Here is a 17649-nt window from a genome sequence, read left to right as displayed (position 1 = left end):
CCTGGTGCTGATCTCAGCTATTCTTGGGTATTAATCTCATACTTTGTTACTTTATATCCCCCAGATGAATGCAATCTTTCTATGTCTATCACTCTCTTTCTGACTCATTTCGCTTAGCATGATACTTTCCATATTGTACCACTTGTATGTAAATTTCATGACTTCATCTTTTCTAAGAGCTACATAGTACTCCATTGTGTAGATGTACCAAAGTTTCTTTAAACAGTCATCTGTTCTTGGGCATTCAGGTTTCTTCCAGTTTCTGGCTATTGTAAAGAGTGCTGCAATGAACAAACAAGAGAATTGCACTTAATTTGTAACCTCAGCAAGTTTCCTTCCTTCCTTCCTTCCCTCCTTCCCTCCTTTCTTACCTCCCTCCCTCCATCTCTCCCTCCCTCCCTCTCTCCCTCCCTCCCTCTCTCCTTCCCTCCCTCCGTTCCTCCCTTCCTTCCACCCTTCTTCCTTTCTTCCCTCCCTCCCCCACTGTCTCTCTCTTCCTGCCCCCACCCCCCTTCTTTTGTTTTTGGGTCGCACCTGATGATGCTCAGAGATTATTCCTGGCTCTGAACTCAGGAATCACTCCTGGTGGTGCTCAAGTGATGGTTAACTATATTCGGGTTATAGTGCAGCAGTGGGCAGCACAATTTGGTATGTGTGAGGTCCTGGGTTTGTTACCTGGTGCATATGAATGTATATATACATATATATGGGTGTGAAAGCTCATCTCATTATGAATTTTATCTGCATTTCCTAGTGACTAGTTTTTGCAATATTTTCAAGTATTATAGGCTGTATAAAATGATTTATATAAAAATATTTTCGATTATTTGCCCATCTCCTTTTTGAATTGTAAGAGTATAACAGGTTTTTGTTGTTGTTGTTGTTGTTGTTGTTGTTTGGTTACACCGGTGATGCTTATGGGTTACTTCTGGCTCTGTGCTCAGGAATTACTCCTGGCAGTGCTCAGGGGACCATAGGAGATGCTGGGAATTGAACCTGGGTTGCCTGTGTACAAGGCCTCTCCGCTGTACTGTCACTCGGTCTGAGTTTAAATTATATATTCTGCATGCTAAAATTGTCCAGACCACAATGATGAAGACCATATTTTTTTAAGGGTTTTATAATTTTTAGCTCTTATATTTGGGTGATTTATCTGATATTTAAGATTTGTGTATACTATGAGGTGTGGTTTATCTGGTTTACTTATTTTGTTTAGTGGTCAAACTGTATTCATTTGTGGGTGGATAGCTCATTTACCCAGCATCAGTTATTGAAAGGACTGTTCTTTCTCAATTGAATGGCTTTGGCAGCTTTGTCAAAATTCATTTGGCTATAGATATTGAGATTATTTTTTGGCTCTATAGTTGTATTTATTTCATTGATTTATGTATCTGTTCCCAATTGTTGTGTGCTTAATTACTGTAGCCTTGTAAGTTTTGAAATCAAGTGAGAATTCTTTATTATTTTCAAAATTGTTTTGACTATTCACAGCCCCTTGAAATTCTATACGAATTCAAATGGTAACTTTTCTTATTTTGCAAAAAATTATAATAGGGATCATAGTGACTTTGTACATTGCTTTGGATAGTATTATCATCTTAACAATATTGAATCTTCCAATCATTGAGCATAGCTGTCTTTTCACTATTAAAGTTTTATTAAATTTTTTTTATTGATTGAGATTCTGTGGTGTACAATACTGCTAATAATGTTTCTCATGCACAATAATTCCAACACTCCCCCCATCAGCAGTGTACCCACCTCCTTCCCCGAAGGACTACAAGGCTGTTCCTTCAAACAGTCCTCACCCTCAACTCAGTTGTATGGATCAGTTTTCCCATTGTGTTTCCTTTGGCTCTTTGTTGTCAACTTGCTGTGTATCTTTAAGTCTATACATGAGGAAGAGTATTCTGTATCCGTCCCTTTCCTTCTGACTGTTTTCACTTAGCATGACATCCTCTAGTTCCATCCGTATGGCTGCAAATTGCATGATTTTGTTTTTTCTTAGAGCTGCACAGTTTCCATTTTGCATATTCCACTTATTTAAATATTTAATTACTTTGATTAATGTTTCATAGGCTCTAATTATTTAGGATATACTTAGCAGTACTGGGAGGGGGGCATTACTCCTAACCTGGTACTCAGGACTATGTGGTGGTGAGAATTGAGCCCTGTGTTCTAATCCTTTGAGCTCTTATCTTGGCCCCACTTTTTTGGAGGGTGATTTGGGCCACACCAAAAAAGTGATCCAAATGCCCCCCCCCCCCCATGCCCGCCCAAAGAGCCCCACCCCACCCCAATAAGCCAGGAATTGGTGTTCAGCTAGTACTTCAGCACCAACTCCTGGCTCTATATTCAAGCATTCCTGGAGGTACTCAGTTGCAGTCCTAAGATTGAATATGCAAGATTAGCATCTTAATCTTTGTATTATCTCTCTGATCCATTTGTCTCATATTTTACAGTTTTTAGTGTAGCAGTCCTCCAACTTACTAGTTAAAAATTTTTGTGTGTGTGTGTGTGCACGCGCGCATGTGTATTTGTTTAGATTTTGGGCCACATTCAGTGATGCTGAGGGATTATTCCTGGTTTTGCACTGAGAAATGGTGGTGGTTCTTGGGGACCATATGGGATGTCGAGAATTGAATCTGGGTCAGCCACATGCAAGGCAAGTGCCCTATCCGCTGTACTATCACTCTGGCTTCATGTGCAGCTTGTTTTTGTATCTTATAAATTTGCTAAATTGGTTTATTGGTTCCAGAAATTTTTTTTGTGGATTCTTTGGAATTTAACACGCATAGGTCATGTCATGTGAGAATAGAGATAATTTTATTTCTTTTTTTACTCTTATTTACTTAAAAAAATTTTAAAAAATTGAATCACAATGATATACACAGTTACAAAGTTGTTCCTGATTGGGTTTCAGTCATATAATGTTCCAACACCTGTCCCTTCACCAGTATATGAGATAGTTTTATTTCTTCTATTCCAATTAGGATACTTTAATTTAGTATCTTCCTTGCCTCATTGATCTGACTAGAACTTTCAGCATAGTGATGAATAGCCATGTTAAATGGAACATCCTTGCCTTATTCCTGGTATTAGAGGAGGAAAAGCTTTCAATCTTTTTACCCTAAATATTATATTAGATTTTTTTGTATCATTGTAATATTTTGTATCATTGTTACTATTTTTAGCATATCGAATATACCATGGGGAACTTGCCAGGCTCTGCTGTGCGGGGCGGGATACTCTCAGTAGCTTGCCCGCTCTCCGAGAGGGACAGAGGAATCGAACCTGGGTCAGCTGCGTGCAAAGAAAACTCCATACCCGCTGTGCTATTGTTCCAGCCCGGACAGTGCTACAGATTTTTTGTAAAAATGATTGTATTTTATCATATCGAGGTTTACTTTTTCTGGTTTTCTGATTATTTTTATTATGAAAGTTCGCTTTTTTATTAGTTGAGATGATCATGTGACTCAGTTTTTGAATGTTTTGAATGTGGTATTCGTTTGAAAGTTCGCTTTTTTATTAGTTGAGATGATCATATGAGTCAGTTTTTGAATGTGGTATATATTCGTTTGATTTTCATATGTTGAACCACCCTTGCATTCTTGAGATTAATTACACTTGGTCATAGTGTATAATCCATAAAAATGCTCTTGTGTTTGGATGCAAGTATTTTGATGAAGGTTTTTACATCTACGTTTATAGGATACAATGATTTTTAGTTTTGTTTTCATGTGGCAATTTTACCTCACTTTGGCAATACAATGCTTAGCTCAGAGTATGAATTGTAAGTGTTCTATCCTGACTACTCAGGGCTTACTTCTGTCTCTGTGATCAGGGATCACTCTTGTGGAGCTCAGGGGACCATATCTGGTGCCAGATTGGGCATGTACAAGACAAATACCTTACCCACTGTGCTTTCTCTCTGGCCTTCCTTATTGAGTCTTAGGGAAGAAACTTTTTTTGTTTCAAGGAGTTGCTGCGTATTTTGTTGGCATCTGATTTGTTGGCTTATAATATACTTCTTTTGCTTATAAGGTTGGGATAACATTTTCACTTAAATATCTCATTACTGGTGCCTGCTGGAGCAAATTGATGAACAGGGGAGAACAGTGCTACAGTGCTACAGTGCTACAGTGTGTGTGTGTATATATATATATATATATATATATTATATACAATATATATATATATTTTGGGCTGGAGCGATAGCACAGCAGTAGGGCATTTGCCTTGCACACAGCCAACATGGCCGACCCGAGTTCTATTCCTCCACCCCTCTTGGAGAGCCTGGCAAGTTACCAAGAGTATCTCGCCCGCACAGCAGAGCCTGGCAAGCTACCCGTGGTATATTTGATATGCCAAACACAATAACAACAAAATATCCAATGGAGACGTTACTGGGCCAACGGGAGGACAGTGAGAGTGACAAGCACACAAGGCTCAACCTGTAACAACATGTTAGTGATCTCTTATAGAAGGGCTTAATGGCCCCTCCATGAAATGCAACAATCTAACAATCTTCACACTCTTTCCTCTAAGGAAACTTTTTTGTAGCATTTTCATCAGTTTTTCATAGCAAACAATACAAAATATATTTATTTTGATTCTGCTTTGGGGCAGGGGCAGGGGTTTGGGATGGAAACATCGAAATATGGTGGTGGAAAGGTGTAATGGTTGTGGGATTGGTGTTTGAATATTAAATGTAATCAAATATTGTGAACTACTTTATAAAATAAAAAAATTTTAAGCAGTAGCAGTAGTAGTCATCCCATTGTTCATCGATTTGCTCGAGCGGGCCCAGTAACGTCTACATTTTTTTTGAGACTTGTTACCGTGTTTGGCATATTGAATACGACACAGGTAGCTTGCCAGGCTCTGCTGTGCGGGCGAGATACTCTTGGTAGCCTGCCGGGCTCTCCGAGAGGGGCGGAGGAATCGAACCTGGCTCGACCAGGCTGGCTGCGTGCAAGGCAAACGCACTACCGCTGTACTATCGCTCCAGCCCAAAGAAATTTTAAAAAAGACAAGTGCTTATCCACTGTACTATCGTTCCAGCCCCAAATTATAATTTTTTGGGGTGTCTTTCTAAGCTTTGCTCAGTGGTCCAGGGGGCCTCCCAGTGATGGTGAGCCACATGGACTGGGTGAAGATGCAGAGCCGCTTGGGCTCTCTGGCTCTTTACACCATGCACTGAGGTATTTGGGTTGTCTCAGGCCACTCTTGGCGGTACTATTAAAATACTTTTTAAAAAAAAATTATTTACTTATTTTTTGCTTTTTGGATCATACTCGGCAATGCACAGGGCTTACTCCTGGTGATGCTCGGGGAACCCTATGGAATGCCAGGGATTGAACCTGGGTTGGCTGTGTACAACGCAAATGCTCCAGCCCTGTTAAAATTCTTGAATAAAATATAATTATTGAAATATTTAGCTCTTTTTTGTTCCATTTTTATAATTTTTCTTTCATAGGTTTCGTTTTAATTTATTTATTCTTAAGCATTTTGAGTTACCAGGATTTGTAGTACTGTTTATAATAATTTACCACTTGCTCTCCCCAATATATGCTCAGGTTTTTGTTTTGTTTTTGTTTTTGGGCCACACCCAGAAATGCTTAGGGGTTACTCCTAGCTCTTCACTCAGGAGTTATTCCTAGCAGTGCTCGAGGGACCATAGGGAATACCAGGGATCCAACCTGGATCGGCTGCAAGCAAGGCAAAGAGCCGACCTGTTGTATTATCACTCCGGCCCTGTAAGCTCAGTGTTACAGACAAAACCTTCAGGTCAGATGACTTTGACCATTTGGTGTTTCCTTTTTCTTTTTTATCCTACACATGGGAGATTGAGCTCTCTCTCTCTGTCTCTCTTATTGTGAAGGTGGTGACACTACACCCGTAGGTGAATAGAGCTAATCTTCTGAAATTCCACAAAATTATAAATCAGTGATAAATTGATAAAGCGATTTTTTTCCAGAAACTGTCTTTTTTTTTGAGTTAAAATTTTAAAGTAATATTATGAATAATTCTGTGCTAATACACTTTAAAATTTACATGAGATAGGTAAACCCTACAAATGTAAAATTTAATAAGAATGAAAAAGAATTAAGAATATTTTAAGGGAAAAATCTGAATAGGCCTATAAAAGTATAAAAGTGTTTTATCTGAAGAGTGGGAATATTGGCTATATCTTAGAAAATATTTTAGCTACTGCTTAAGTGTTTGCATTAATAAGTAAAAGGTAATAAAAATCTCATTGGCTTAAAAAAACTGATCAGACATGGAATATTCAATATAAATGAAATGTTAATTTGTAACTGAAAATATATAAAAATTCTTTAACATTTAAGAGTAAAATTTAAGAGTGGACCTAGTTTTGTTAATCTCATAGAGGACAAGCATAGCACATGATTGAGTACCACATGCTGAGAATTCTGTCCTGTCTTTTTTATTTTTATTTTTTGCCACATCTGGTGATGCTCAGGGATTACTCTTTTCTCTGGACTCAGGAATTGCTCCTTGGAGTGCTCAGGGGACCATATGGGATTCTGGGGATTGAGCCTTATCAGCCAGTACAAGGGAGGTCCCCTACCTGCTATCCTCTATCACCCTGGCCCCTTTTGTCCTGTCTTTTAAGGAAGCTCCTTGAATGTTTCTTGCAAAGCTGGTTTCAATGCTATGAATTCCCTAAGCTATTGCCTGTCTATGAGGCTCTGTATCCTTCTTCAAATCTGAATGATAATCTAGCTGGATAGACTATTCTTGGTGATGCGTTTAGTTCATGGAAGTTTTTTTTTTTTAAAAGCTATATTCCTTTATTCTCTTTTGGCTCGTAGAGTCTCATTTGATAGATCGGTTGTGAATTTTATGGGCTTTCCTTTGTATGCAAGCTCCTTTTTTGCTCTTGCTGTTTTCAATATTATGCTGTTTTTTTTAATTCTTTGTGTAATCTGTCTTAGAGTTTTCCTATTTGAATCTGTTTTCACTGGGACCCTTCATAGCTTCTTGTATCTTGTATATAGTTGCTTGTATTCCTTAACTTGGGAAATTCTTATCTGTGATTTCTTTTAACTATTGGTTCTTCTTTAAATTCACCTTCTTGTTCTTCAAGGACTTGAATGATTCTTATATTTTTCTCTTGGATCCATCTCATTGTTCTCTAGTGTGTTGTTTATTTCTTTTTTAGACTTTTTTTTCTATCTAGTTTTCCTGAGATTTCCTCCATCTCAACTTGGAGCTGTCTGATCTTTTCTTCAGCTGCTGTTATTCTCCTGCTCAGACCTTCTATTGAGATTTTTTTTTTAATCACTTACTATATTTTTCATTGCTGGCATTTCTAATGGTCATTTCTCATTTTGCTCTCATATTTTTATTTTGAACAGTGTGGTGGTGGTGGTTGTGGGACACACCCACCAGTGCTCAGGCCTTATTCTGGCTTTATACTCAAGCGGGGCTGTGGGGACATATGGGGTATCGGGGATCAAGCCTGGATTGACCAAGTACAAGGCAAGTGCCCTACCCACTGCACTATCGCTCTGCCCCTCTTGTACTTTCTTTTTTTATTTCTTCCCCAAAATGGGTCACACTGGCGATGCACAGGGGATACTCCTGGCTCTGCACTCAGGAATTACTTCTGGCAGGGCTCAGGGGACCATATGGGATACTGGGAAGTTTCATGGGGAGAGTAGATTTCTATTACATTGATATTATTCGGTCACATTATTTTCCTGTGCTTTTTGCTCTCTTTTCTATGTTTTCCTTTAGCTTTTCAAATATTTTAAAGGTAGTTTATGAGAAATTTTTGTCTAGTACATATAATTTCTCCTGGAAAGGACCGTACTTTCTGTGTTTTTTTTTTCCCTTAGAAATCTGGACGTTTTATAGTATAGGTATGAGATACTGAAATATCTCAATTTTCCAAGAAACTCTCTCCAACCCTTTCTGTTAGCCTAGGACATATAATTTAGCCTAGGACATATAGCCTCAACTAAGACATTTTGCCCCTTGTAGCAGCAAGTTTTTTCTTTTTTTCCCCTTAATGACCTAAAGTAAGAATTGGGTTGGAGTAAAGTATTTGAAAGGTCTGGAAATTGTTGCGGAAGAGAATGAGAATGAGCTAGCTAAGAAAAAAATGGATCAGTTAGTTAAAAACTCAACTGAGGTTGGAAACTGATGTTAGTATCGTAACATATCAGAAACTAATGAATATTAGATAGTATATGCTATAAGACTAATAACATCAAGACTCTGTCATAACATATCAGAGAAATGGTACTAACATAACCTCATGTTTTCTTTTCCAGCAAGATTAATGTAGATTATAACTGTAGTATATGCTGAGGAATTTTCTTAGTACATGGGGAAAAAAGGAGAGGTGTGCATGGGTTGTTTATAGGGCTCCATTGCAAACATAGTTCAGATTTCCAATCCTGAAATTCTTTGTCTATAAATACGAGAGGGAATTTTTTGGTTAATAGGTGAAAAAAAGTGGAGAAATTGGGAGGCTCAGTTCGATCAAGTAACTTGTGAAGGGGGTGAAAGGGAGTGAAGGAGAGAGGTCTGGTAGAATAAGAGATTGTGGTCATATAATGAGGCATTTGAATTTTACTTCAGTGGTCAACACTTCAGGTTATAAATGTAAAGTTAGGGATGTGGGCCTGGGATTGTGTCAAAGTGAAATGGAGCTAAATGTCACCTTTTTTTTTCTTTTTGGGTCACACCTGGCAATGCTCAGGGGTTACTCCTGGCTCTGTACTCAGGAATTACCCCTGGAGGTGTTTAGGGGACCATATGGGATGCTTTCATCCAAGTTTAATGAAATTAAATTAGTTATTTTGCATTTTGGATCACTCCTGACTCTGCACTCAGGAGTTACACCTGTGCTCCAGGAACCATAAGGAATGCCGGGGATTGAACGTGGGTCAGCTGCATGCAAGACAAACGCCCTCTCCTCAGTACTATCATTCCAGTACCCTGAAGTTTAATTTTAGTGTTACAAGTTTTGAATTTTGTAAAATTCTTTCATATCATGACTGTCTTTGACAATTTGCTTTGTGTCATATGTACTACTATTTTTATTTTGTTTGTTTTTGGCCCACAAGGCCGCAACTGGGGGCTATTCTGGGTTCTATGCTCAGAGGTCACTCCTGGCTATCTTATGGGACCATCTGGTGCATCTGGTGCCGGGAATTTAACTTTGGTCTAGTATGCAAAGTATGTGATCAAACCATTTAGTATTCTCTCTGGCTCTCTATTGATATTTTAATGATTTTGACAGATCATTGCAATCATTGACATTGTAATGGCCCCAAATGATGAAAAGGTGGTGGCCTTTGAGATGGAACAACACACCACTGATGCAGAAGTGGGGGCAAGAAAGGGAATTACTTACCCATCAGAAGCGACTACTTATTTATGAAAACACTGTTAAGCAGGCATGCCAAAAAAGTGAGAACAGATAAGAGCCTGACCATCTATTTCCTCGCACTGCCCTGCCTCAATCAATAGGTTTGATAATGTATTTCTGTAATATAATTTGGGCGTGGAATTGAGGCAGACTGAGATATATTTGGGATTCTTTGCCTGTAGTTCAAGCATTCTTAAGTGGGAACCTCAGAGGACCCTTGCTCAGAAGTGATACTTCACTGTCTACTGGGGACCCTTGCCCGAAGCAAGTCAGCTTCCCACACTTCTCTCTTGGTGGGTCGTGCCCCTCCCTCTGCCCTCTGCTGCTAATTGAATTGTATGCTAGTATTATAATGTGGATGTCCCGCACCCCAATAAAATTATACTATTGTATTATAATTGGCTTGGGTTGTAAAGTAAAACCTCCCACTTAAAGGTGGAAGTTAGCACTGTTGGGATCTGAACCTTATAAAATTGCACTTTGTTCTCATTCACATCAGTTTTAAGAATTTTCAGTGTTAGGGCTGGCATGTAGTTTAGTAGGAGAGTATTTGACTTGCATGTGTCATGAGGCTTTTGGTTTAATATCCAGCTCCATTAAAGAAGTTTTCAACGTTATTGTATTTACCTCATATTTTACTGTTGCCTAATTTCCCATTATATGTCTAGACTCTTAATTCTCCTGATCATGAAGGTTTAATTGGTCTATTTTTTCATGCTATAAATTCTTTTAAAAATGTTGCTATGGCGGGGGGTGGGGTGGAGAGGATGGTAGAGTGGGTAGGGTGCTTGCCTTGTAGTAGATAACGATAGTGATTGAAAATGAGCAAATCACTGTGTTAATAAACCAAAGGAGGGGCTGGAATTATAGTAAGCGTGTAGAGTGTTTGCCTTGCACATAGCAGACCCAGGGTTCCCTCTCTGACACCCCACATGGTCCCGTGAACCCCACTGGGAGTGATCCCTGCGTACAGAGCCAGGAATAAGCCCTGAGTACTACCAGGTGTGGCACAAAAAAACCAAAAACCAAAAATAAAAACATAAAACACTGCTGTGGGGATCAGGAAATAGCTATAAAGGCTGGAGTACATGCTTTATATTCAGAAGGCCCCAACTTTGATCTCTAGTCTTGGCTCCCCTTAATGGCTTTCATCACCACTATTGTGGCCCTATTGGTACCTGAGGAAGTCACCCCCACCGCTGACCCTGCGCCATGCTGCATCATAGGGCCCTAGCATTGAATCATCTGGCGCATTTGTCTGAGTATTGCTGGGAGTAATACCCCTCCCGGACCAAGTTCCCCTAGCGTTTCCCAGGATGTGCTCCCTACCAGAATGTTCCTATACACAAAATGATTCTTTTTTTTTTGCCCCCTGTGCCATGGATTGAATCCAGAGCCTCACTCTTGCATATGTATATTTTTGATCCAAATTAGCCATTATTGCATAAGCAGGCACCACCACTTAGCATCCTAAAACAACGGATATTATTAATCTCAGTTTCTATGGATTAAGTATTTAAGCACCACTTTACCAGGTGCCTTAGAGTTCTTATGGATTACAATCAGTTGACAGCAGTTTGTGATCATCCCCCTCACTGAGTGAAAATTCGCCTCTGCCCTCTCACATGGCTGTTGGCCAAAGATATAATTTTCTTCATACATGGCATATCTGTAGGACAGCATATCTTGTGACAGCTGGCTTCTTACAGAGCAAATGAGCAAGTGGCTCAGGGCGGTAACTCAAGGTGGAAGCTGTAGGTATTTGCAACCTTATCTTTGAAAACTTTATTATTTTTTTTTGTGGTACCTGCAATTGAACCCATGGTCTCACACATGTAAGGCAAGTGCCATATGGCTATGCCACATCCCCAGCCCACAACCTTGTATTCTCATCCCATCTTTTCTGCCATACTCTGTTTGAGAGCCCAGTTTGTTTTCAAAGGGAATAGGTTGCATAAGAGCATGACTAGTAGAAGGTGGGACCACTGAAGACCTTACAGGTTTCCTTCCACTCTGGGTTATGGGTAGATTACATAACGTGCATATACTGTAATTATTATGTAATTAATAAGATGATATTAAGTGAAAGTGAGGTTCATTGTTACAAAGTGACAACTTTTAAATACAGAAATCTTGGTTGTAGGGAATGTACATTGGTGGAGGGATGGGTGTTTGATCATTGTGTGTTTGTAACCCAAACATGAAAGCTTGTAACTTTCTTACGGTGATTCAATAAAATTAAAAAAGAAATTGAGTTAGAGGGGCTGGAGCGATAGCACAGTGGGTAGGGCATTTGTCTTGTATGTGGCCAACCCGGGTTCGATTCCCAGCATTCCGTATGGTCCCCTGAGCACTGCCAGGGGTAATTCCTGAGTGCAGAGCGAGGAGTAACCCCTGAGCATTTCCAAAAAGAAAAAATTAAGTTAGAAAAACACTAAAGGTTATAATTGAATTATAAAGAAACTATCAATTTTAATTTAAATGTTTTTGCTAATTATGCATCATTGGTTTGACATAGATATTATGAAACCCTTTTCTGAGGTAGTTATTCTTAATTCTGCTATAGTACAGCGGTACGTCCTAGCACAAAGAAGATGGTATATCTTCCCTGACTGAGGAAGCTGTGTTAACAGTGGAACAGATCCTTCAGGATTATGATTAAGGAAGGCGGATAAAGAAAGAAGAGAATGGAAGTTTGGAAGTGCTGAGAATGTAACTAGTAGAGATCAGATATTATCTCCTGGTTGTCAGACTGGAAAATGCACTGTTTGTCATACTATACTCTCTTTGGGTGAGACCTTAAAACCAGCCTGTGGGGCCAGAGTGAAAGTTCAGCAGGTAGGGTACATACCTTGCACGTGGCTGACCCGAATTTTATCCCTGGCATCCCACTTGGTCCTCTGAACCCACCAGGAGTGATCCCTGAGTGCCAAGTCAGGAGTCAGCCTGGGTGTGGCCCCCAAACCAAAAAATAAACTCAGCCTCAGCCTACTGCTCAGTGATAGGGAACTCTGGTTTCCATAAAGAATTTCAGAGCATTCATATAGTCTTACTTTCCGTAAACAAAAGTTGAGAACATATAAAAATTAGATGATTATTGGGGCATAATTTACTTAAATAAGTTATACCTGTTTAAAAATTATAATTTAAGTTCTGACATATGTACATACCTGGAACTCCATCTCTGCAGTCAAAGTAATAAACAGATCTGTCACCCGAAGTGTGTCTTGTTTTATTATTGTTTTTAATTTCTAAGTTTTTTGGGGGACAACACTCAGCTGTGCTCAGAACTTACTTCTGGTTTGTGCTCACTTCTTGTGGGGGTTGGGGGAGTATATGAGGTAATGGGAAATCAAACCTAGGCTAGCTGCATGCAAGGCAAGTGTCCTACTATTGTGTACTAAGTGTACTATTCACTCTGACCCCCAAGTATATCTTTGTGCTTTTGGATGAATCTTGGGGTGCGCCTTCCAAATAGTGCTCTATATTCAGGGCGGCTGGGGCCCATTTCTAGTAATACTTAGCCAAGTGACCGTTGGTTCTTTAGGGCCAAAGGACTTGAGAACACAGTGTTACTCAGGCCCTGAAGTGCTGGGACTCACCAGGCTGTCCCCAGCACTTCTCTGGAGGTTGCGTGAGCCAGGGGCCAAACCCAAATCCCTTGCAGTAACTCCCCAGTGCTTTGGATGAATTTTTAAAAATGAAGCTCTGTATATTAAATATACCTATCTACCTAATAAAATAATTGTAAGAATTTAATTAGCAAGCACATTAAAAAAGATTTTTATTTAAGAACATACACAACTAGAATAGTGTAAAAGTCAAACTTTCCTTTAGCCTGTCACCCAACTTTTATGTGTGATAGCATTTGAAATCTTATCAGAATACCTGTACTCTTTGCTCTCACAAATGCAAGTCATTTTATAAGTAAATAAAACCTGAAGAATCAAAGTTACCTGATAACATTTAAATTACAGAACTGTGGGAGTTAATGGGGAGAATTGCCCCCCCCCCCCTTTCTAAACTCCTGTATTTGCTGCATCCTTGCTATCCAAAAGTGCTCCATAAACTGTCAGTTTGGTCATCACCTAAAAGTGACGTGATAGAGACTTATTATAAGGCCTCTGGCCACCAGACCTATTGAGTCAGAAAACATAGTTAATACCATTTCTTGGTGATCATAAACATGCTGGTGTTTGAGGAGCATGCTCTTGGGGAAGAGAGCCTGTTTGGGTGAAACTGAAATTTTATTTATTTTTTTTTAAACTATTAAAACCATTTTTATTTAGGTGCCAGGAAGTACAATACTATTAATTACACTTTTCATGCATACATTATTCCCAAACCACACCCACCACCAGGGAGCCTGCTTCCCTTGACAGTAGCATTTTAAAATGAAATATCTTTCTTAAACTGAGATACATGAAAGGGAAAAAATTGGAATCCTGACTTGTTATTTCATTTTTGTTACTGAGCGATGCCCTAATACTAGGAAGATAATCTTTTAGCTTTCCTTATGTCACCATGTTCAATTAGAAAGAAAAGAAGAAAAGAATTTCACTGATAAAATACAAATAGGTGGTCTGAACTATTATAATTACCCATTTATATCTTTTGCCAAGATTATATTTGGTCAGTGAAAACGGAATAGAAAACCCCATGGCTATATTTTACAGTACTATAAGTGGGCAAAATAAACCAAACCCACCGTCTCCCCCATTGCTTCTCCCCCTTCATTTTAAAGAGCAAATTTGGGTATCCAGAGGCAGAATTAAACACTGTTCAGTGTGTATACCAAGGGAGGACCTCATGTTGTGTTCAATCTAGCTGGCTAGGAAACCCTTCCATTAGCCTTTTCCTAATGTTTGCACTGAATGAGCCATTACATTTAGAAGGCAACACCGACTGAATTCAGTATTGATGCATTCACTTACCAACTTTCCTGCCTCAGGCAGAACAGTCTTTTACTAATGGTAGTATACAAACGGCAGCCAGTGGCATCTTCGTCACTCGAAAGGAAGCCTTAGAATGCTGCTTCTCTTGCCATATCCCTTATATATACAGGCCATTATAATTTTGTTCTTTGTGCCTATGTTCCAAAAGCATTTTCTAAATAATTGTTATTGAATAATGGAAACCCTCTTGGTATGTCTCATGTACAAACCTGTGCAGGATTTAATGGGTTTTGAGATGTATTGTGTCGAGATTGATATTAGTATTTTAACAAAGAGGAAATATCATTGCTTTTCTTTTGATTTGTAATGTTTTCAAAGATAGCACCTAACCCCTCTCCAGAAAATGATTTGGCAGCTGGAAACCATTTAGTTTCAGAATTAAGTAGAAGAGTTTCTGTTTTATTTTTGTATTTGTGCCACACTCGATAGTGCTCAGGGTATATTTCTGGCTCCGTGCTTAGGGATCACTCCTGGGACCATATGGGATATTAGAGATCAAATCTGGGTCAGCCACGTGCAAGACAAATACCCTATCTGCTGTACTATTGCTCTGGCTCTAGTAGAAGAGGTTTTTTTTTTCTCAAAGCAGTTTTATAGCCATTTCTTTTTTTTGCTGTTGTATTCTTTTTGATAAAGCATATTCTGTAATAAAAACGAGCAAACAACGCTAAGTTATTCCGCTTTTACTCAATCCTCAGGTCCTCAGACCTAATGTGCACCCAAAATGTGTACTCAGAAACAATCGTATATAATATATAAACTATAGGAATTTCAATGATACCACATCGAATATAAAGAAACTCATTTATCAGATCTTATAGAATGTTATTGGAAGTCTTCCCGCACTGGAACTATCTTGCTATTGACATTATGAAGCTATGGACCATTAATACTAATACAATATCCATTTAATGCTAATAGAAAACTTAAAAATAAAATTTAAAAAGTGAAATAAATCTTTAATATATGAAGTTCCAAAGTAATTAAAAGTTACTTGAAGGGCTATCATGTGTGTCATATTTGAGCGAGCAAGCGAGAGAGAGAGATGAAAACATGGCAGTTGTACATAAAAAACAGATGTTGAAAATGTTGAAAGTGTGCATCAGGGCTGGAGTGATGCTACAGCAGGCAGGGCGTTAACCTTGCACATGGCTGACTTGGGTTTGATCCCTGGCATCCCATTTGTTCCACTAAGCAGTGGCAGGGGTAATTTCTGAGTGCAGAACCAGGAATAACCCCAGAACACCGCAATATGTGACTCCAAAAGCCAAAAGGAAAAAAAAGTGCATTTTCACTATTTCGAGTCACTCATAGTTGTTAGACTAAATTTTCATGCGTCCTTTGAATTGTCTATTTAATTTTAGTCTCGACTCGAGCTGTATAGCCTGGCTTGAGATTTTCTGCAATGTTCTACTCTTTTGTTATCTTTTACTTGTGATTATACGATTAGTAGTATGTCGTAAAAAATATGATTAGTGTGGGAATAGTTCAAATTAAAATTAGAAACTGGACTTGGTATATGTTCAGTTCGCTGCCCAGGGTTAAAGTCCAGAGCCACAGATGGTGCGTCTTCACCTTGCTCTCCTGGTATTTTAGCTTTACTGATGATTTGAAACCATAGCAGTTAATATGCTTTAGCCTTTGCTTTTACGGACGAGAAATGGATCTTATACTTATATCACCAGGTTTCAAAACTATTTACACTAAGTGGGATGGTTTACTACCTCAGGGATAGTGCATTAAGCCCATTGCTCTTGAGAATCCATTTTCATCTCTTCTCACCAATTGATGGGACAGATATGACAAGCCTTTAAAGTTGAGTGGAAATTTTCTGTGGGGCGGGCTGTTGTATTAAATTGTTCCTTACCACCACCATGGATGTTGTAAAGACTTGTGAGTGGGTTGCCTATGGCTAAGAAAAGAGATATATTGTCTGTACTAGGGAGGCTGTAAGGTCTAATATATAGGGAATAGTTTTCTTCCTATCTTCCCACTATTTCTTTCTCCTTCTTTAAATCATAACTTGAGTTATGTTAACATTCACTCCAGAGAGCTTTTTATCATTAAGCTTCACCAAAAAGCATTAGCCAAGTTTTTAATTGTATATATTTCTGTGAGAGACTTAAGAGAACTGCTTAGTCATCATGTGTACAATCTCTAATTTTTGTCAATCTTTTCATATATTTAGCTTTATCATATTAAAAAATTTCTTCAAAATAATCTTTGTTCATGTTGTTTGAGGGGTCAGGATTATCAAATTTATATGGTATACCCCAGTAGTTATTGTAAGCATTCTGTTATCATTTTTCTAATGACTATTCATTGCCTTTTTAATTTCTGTTTATTTAAAAATTAATATATTAATAACTAAAACATGTTATATGTATAGTGGCAAAAGGAAGAATATATAAAATAAACTTTGAAATGAAGTACCCACCAAATTAAAGAGCCTGGATTCTGTTTTAAGGACTTAATTAGGAATAAAAATAGAGGTGTCGGGTGGGTGGGGAGGTTGTGCAGGAATTGAACATGGGACTTTTGTATGTGAAGCATATGCTGTAGCCCTTTGAGTCATCTTCCTGGCCCTGGTCTGGAGATGCTTTACCTCCACTAAAGGTGAGTTATTTAATTCTTAGAAAATCAGATCAGCACACTTAAACATGTTTATAAAGATCAGGAATTCTTTTTTTTTCTTTTATGTAGGAGTACTTCTATTTATTCAGCCACTGATTAGCTGATTGAATTGGGCATGAACTCCACCTTACTTTTTTTTTTCAATTTTTATAATTTTATTTATTGAATCACCGTGAGAGCAGTTACAAAGCTTTCGGGTCTAAGTCTCGGTCATACAATGAAACTCCCGTACCTTCACCAGTGCCCATTCTCCACCACCAACAACCCCAGTATGCCCCCATCCCACCCCTCCCCCTACCTGTGGGGCAGATGATTTCCACATTACTCTCTCTCTACTTTGATTACATTTAATATTTTGACACCAGACCCACCATTATTATTTGGGATTTCACCCTAACACTCAAATCTGCCGAAAAGGCAACAGTAGACAATTGGGAAAGCACAAGTAAAACATTAAGAGATCAACAGTAACAAAGATTTTCTTATCATCAAGAAATACTTTTAGAATAAAAACCAGACATTATGTTGCTTTTATATATCACAGACTCTAAGAGAAATTGCAACTTATTTTGCTTTCATTGCTTCTGTTGCTAAATCAGAGATCTATTTCTTTTTCTTGTTTTTTTTTTTTTTTTGGGTGGGGGGAAGGTC

General features: G+C 38.6%; 1 protein-coding gene across 2 annotated transcripts in view; it reads left to right on the top strand.

Moving 5' to 3' along the window:
• Positions 1-17649, top strand: part of LOC130045750 (pre-B-cell leukemia transcription factor 3) — a 218528-nt gene that overhangs the window by 27524 nt on the left and 173355 nt on the right. The gene's annotated exons all lie outside the window — the stretch shown is intronic.

This window comes from Sorex fumeus, unplaced genomic scaffold, assembly GCF_029834395.1.
Source record: "Sorex fumeus unplaced genomic scaffold, SorFum_2.1 ptg000129l, whole genome shotgun sequence".
In the NCBI taxonomy this organism is placed as follows: Eukaryota; Metazoa; Chordata; class Mammalia; order Eulipotyphla; family Soricidae; genus Sorex; species Sorex fumeus.
The sequence above is the reverse complement of the archived record's forward strand: the minus strand, read 5'-3'. Positions and strand labels throughout refer to the sequence as shown.